The sequence below is a fragment of the Chrysochloris asiatica genome, unplaced genomic scaffold (genome assembly GCF_000296735.1).
Source record: "Chrysochloris asiatica unplaced genomic scaffold, ChrAsi1.0 scaffold00235, whole genome shotgun sequence".
NCBI lineage: Eukaryota > Metazoa > Chordata > Mammalia > Afrosoricida > Chrysochloridae > Chrysochloris > Chrysochloris asiatica.
The window spans coordinates 4156029-4161438 of NW_006408753.1; the positions used below are offsets into that span (position 1 = coordinate 4156029).

The 5410-nt window shown below is 39.7% G+C and overlaps 1 pseudogene; it reads left to right on the top strand.

The window, feature by feature from the left end:
* The window catches only part of LOC102836269, an 18717-nt pseudogene extending 15393 nt beyond the window's left edge, over positions 1-3324 (top strand).
* Positions 3325-5410: the final 2086 nt, after the last annotated feature.

The window sequence follows — 5410 nt, forward strand, 5'->3', positions numbered from 1 at the left end:
TCTGCAACAATAGATCAAGAGGGAACTACCAGAAACTCAAGCCAAATTCATAAGAGGATGTGAAACTAGGGATTTTATTATTGGTGGATCTTCACTGAAAACAGAGAATACCTGAAAGATGATTCTGGTACTTTGTTGAGTGTGCAAAGACTTTTGACTGTATGGATAATGGCAGGCTTTGGATACCATTGTGAAGAATCAGTATTTCAGAACTCTTGATTATGTTCATGAAGAACCTGTACATAGTCCAAGAGGTAGTTGTTCCAACAGAACAAGGGGATACGAAATAGTGTAAATCAGGAAAGGTGTTTCCAGGGCTGTATTCTTTCACCATACTTATTCAATCTGTATGCTAAGCAAATAATCTGAGAAACTGGTTTATATGAAGAAGAGAGTGGCATCAGAATTGAAGGAAGACTCATTGGCACCCTGTGATATGACAATGATAAAACCTTGCTTGCTGAAAGCAAAGAAGACTTAAAATATTTACTGATGTAAATCAAAGACCAAACCCTTCATTCAGTATAGATTGCACTTCCATGTAAAAAAAAAACAAAAATCCTCACCACTGGACCAATAAATAACATCATCATGATAAATGGAGAAAAGATTGAAGTTGTCAAGAACTTAATTTTGCTTAGATCCACAATCAAGGCTTATGGAAGCAGCAGTTAAGAAATCAAGTGACTTTTTGCACTAGTTAAATCTGCTGTACAAGACCTCTTTAAATTGTTGAAGAACAAAGATGTGTCAGTTTGAGGACTAAGGTTTGCCTGATGCAAGTCATGGTATTTTCAATTGCATGTGAAGTTGGACAATGAATAATGAAGACTGTAGAATTGATACATTTGAATTATGATGTTGGAGAAAAATACTGAAAGTTCCATGGACTGCCAGAATAACAAAAATCTGTTTTGAGAGAAATAAAAACCAGAATGCTCCTTAAAAGCAAATATTGTGAGTTTTTGTCTCTTATATTTTGGACATATTTTCAGAAAGAACCAGACTCTGGAGAAGGATATTTTTCTTGGTATAGTGGAGGATCAGTGAAAAAGAAGACCATCAATGAGATGGATCAGCACAGTGACAGTAGCAATGGGCTCAAACATAACAACAATTGTTAAGATGGTACCAGACCAGGCAGTGTTTTGTTCTGTTGTGCCTAGGATCACTATGAGTTGGATTTCACTGGACCCCACAGAAGCAACAGCAACACCCACCACAACAACAATCAAAACTCATAGAGGCAGCAGTCAAGAAATCAAATGACATATTGCATTACACAAGTCTGCTGCACAAGACCTCTTTAAAATATTGAAGACAAAGGTGTGTACGTTTGAAAACTAGGATGTGCCTGACCCAAGCCATGGTATTTCTAATAACCTCATCTGCATTTGAAAGTTGAATACTGACTAAAGAAGGTTGTAAAAATTTATGAATTTGAATCATGGTATTGGAGAAGAATATTAAAAGTACCATGGACTTCCAGAAAAACAAACATATCTGTGATGGAATAAGTACAGCCAAAATGCTCCTTAGTAGCCAGGGGTAAGACTTCATTTCTTAAACTTCAGACATATTATCAGGAGGAAGAAGTTATTTGAGAACAACATCATGCTTGCCACAGTGAAAGGTCAGTAAAAGAGATAAAGATCACCAATTTGATGTATGACTAATGTTTGAGCAATAATGGGCTCAAATATAACAATTGTGAAGAGAGTGCAGGAATGAGCAGTGTTTTTTTCTGTTGTGTATTGGCTTGCTTTGAGTTGGAACCAACTTGACAGCATCTAACAACAACAACATTATGAACAATTGTATGCCAAAAACGTGACAACTTATATGACATGTAAAAATACCCAAAGAAGAAAAATAACCAAAGTGAGCCAAAAAATCTTAGGAGCCCTTTGTCTTTTAAATAAAATTATTTTATGGACATTCACACAAACCAAAGGCCTTGAAGCCTTAAATTGATGTATTTTGTTAAACATTGGTGTGGCACTGTAGAATAAGCTTTGGACTATTAACCACAAGATTGGCAGTTCAAACACACTGGCAACTCCTCAGAAACCCCTATACAGGGTTGTTATGAATCAGAAATGACTTGATGGCACAAAACAACAACAACATTAAACATTAATAAAGAAATAATACCAAACATACACAAACTTTTCAATTGGATAAGAGAAGGGAATACTTTCCAACTCCAGACAAAGATATTACAAGAAAATAAAATTTGAAATGGACTCCTGTTGTGGTGCTATAGAATAAGCACTGAAATGTGAACCACAAATTTGCAGTTCAAACACACCAACTATGCCATAGAAACCCTAGTCACTTCTAACTCATATCTGCATTGTACAGTTTGAACCTCCAACCTTGTTGTTGTTAGCAGTCCAGTTTTTCTCCCTATTTGTCATAAAAATACCCACGACAGTGTCATAAAAGCAAAATGACAAATAGACAGAGATGCCTTTTCCTCAATTAAAACCTGAACCCTGGTTGTGCAGTGATTAACAGCTCAGCTACAAACTGAAAGGTTGGCAGTTCAATCCCACCAGCCACTGTATAGGAAATCAGCCATGGCGATTTACTCCCATTAAGATGATAGACTTGGGCAGAGTCTTGGCTCTAATGCAGTGGTGTACTCCAGGAAGTTCTTCGTGGGACAGGGGGTGGAGGAGGGCCACTGGAAGATGAACGAGGCAAAGAAAGCTCTAGGGGAACTCATCGCCACTGTGAATGCCACCAAGATGCCCGCCAAAAGTTAGATCCTAAAATTACTGTGGCTCTTCAGAACTGCTACTAAGTAACTAATGGGGCCTTCACTGAGGAGATCAGTCCTAACATGATCAAAGACTGTGGAGCCACCTGGGTAGTCCTGGGCCACTCAGAAAGAAGGTCTTTGGAGAGTCAGATGAGTTGAGTGGGCAGAAAGTGGCCCACGCCCAGGCAGAAGAACTTGGAGCAATAGCCTGCATTGGGAAGACTCTCGATGAGAGGGAAGCTGGCATCACTGAAAAGGTCGTTTTTGAGCAAACCAAGAAAATGTGACCGACTAGAGCGGGGTTGTCCTGGCTTATGAGCCTTTGTGGGCCATTGGGACCCACAAGACTGCAACATCCCAGCAGGCCCCGGAAGTACATCTAAAGCTCAGGGGATGGCTCAAGTCCAACGGCTCTGATGCAGTGGCTCAAAGCATCGGATCACTTATGGAGGTTCCATGACTGAAAGGAACTGACAAGCCACCCTGATGTGGATGACTTCTTGGTAAGTGGTACGTCCCTCAAGCCCGAATTTGTGGACATCATCGATGCCAAATGATAAGCCCCATCCATCTCTTGACCCCCTTCCTGCTGAGCCAGAGGCTAGGCAGTCCAGAAGCCCAATAACTGTGCCCCGCCACCACATGCTTCTGATGGTGTCACCTGCCCCTTCTCGTGGCCTAATCCAAAGTGTATTTTCATTTACTGTTTCCACCTTCCCTTGTAATGGTTGGGACCAAGCCAATCACTTCTTCACTTAATTGATAAAGGTTAAAACGAAACGTGTCTCCTATGTGGCTTCTCATTGGCTGAGAGGTGGAGGGGGTGGAGCTTGCCCAAGGACTTCCTCAGTCCCCAATGAGGACTGGATAGTGAAAGCATCGGTCTCTTCCACTTTCACACCTGAGGTTAGTAGTGCTAACCTCGCCTATGATTCCAATGCCTGTGTATGTTGTGTGTGCGAGCTATCCCCCATGTGAAGGAAATAAACATCGATAAACATCGGGCACTAAAAAAAGAAAAAAGATTTCAGCCATGGAAACCAATCTTTATAGAAATATGAGGCATTTCTAGTCTGTCATACAGGGTCATTATGAATCAGAATTGACTCCGTGGCACACAACAATAATAAAATTTGTGATACACAAGGTAGCTTCAAAAAGTTTGTGGAACAATTCTGTTATCTTTTAATTTCGTTCTTTTACAAACGTTTTAAAGCTCCTTCGCAACTACAAATGAGTTGTTATTCTTGTTGTTAGGTGCCATTGAGTCGGAACCGACTCACAACGATTTTATGCAAACCAGAAGGAAACACGGCCCGATCCTGGGCCAACCTCGCTACTGTTGCCACGCTTGAGCCCACTGATGCTGCCACTTGACCAATCCATCTCGTTGGGGGGTGTTCCTCTCCTTCACTGATCCTCCACCTTACCAAACATATCCTTCTCCAGCGACTGGTCCCTCCTGACAATCAATATGTCCGGAAGTATGAGAGACGAAGTTTGGTCATCTTGGCCTATGAGTACTAAAAGCACTATAGAGAAAAAGCCATGAGAGTATCTGTTACTTGGAGCTATAGATTTGAAGGGAGACGTTGCCAGTTATTTTGGAGCAGGGACAACTCGAACAATGGAGCCTTGCCAAATTCTCAGAAACGTCTATCAAGTGGCTAGAGTTTAATTAGAGACTTACAACTTCTCAAGTACTGATAACTTGTCAATTTGTATCCACCTTTAATGCCATTTTGATTTAGATTCCAACAGATATGCAGACAGGAGACAAACAAACAAATAAATAGCTGAAATTCCAAATAAGTGTGATGTATAAACTCAAATCCAGATGAGAAGCTTAATTAATTTGCCCTTTCATATTTTCCCTCTGTCTAAAGACTTGGGATGTGGACCTTAAAGACATGAGATTCAACATTATCAGCCTTTAGCAGGTTTATTTTTCTGTTGAAGTAACTTTTCTTTGGACTGAGCTGATGAAAGGCACAAATAGTGCCTGAACAAAATATATCTTCTGTCAGTTATTAATATAATGATAATGTGAATTACCTGAAGGAATGGTTTAAGGATACAGACTGTGGGATTAAAAGATCTGAATTTAAAATAGAAGGTTTTTATTTGTTAGTCTCCAGACCAATCTGAGCAGTTTACTTAAGACTTCTAATCTTGAGTTGTATCAAATAAGAATGTAATGAAGCCAATTAAAAAAATTATTTTAAAAATTAGAAAAATAATGCATATAAATTGCTCAGCGTTGGGCCTAGTACACAATACATTATTGTATCTAATTTCCAATGATTAGAAAGATAATTACAAACATATATTAGCAAAATGAAGAAAAATCAATTTGTAGACCTCAATAAAAATTTCTATAGCATTTTAAAACAGAAGACTTAATGGGCTAAAGATTGGGATCCACTATTTAGTAGGTATACGTGTACATTTGTTGTTGTTGTTGTTAAGTGCCATCGAGTCGGGTCCGACCCATAGCGACCCTGTACAGGGTTTCCGAGGGTGTAAATCTTTACGGGAGTAGAAAGCCTCATCTTTCTCCTGCGGAGCGGCTGGTAGTTTTGAACCGCTGACCTTAAGGTTCGCAGCCTGGCTATTTGCCTGGAAATCTGCTTCCAAAAAGTC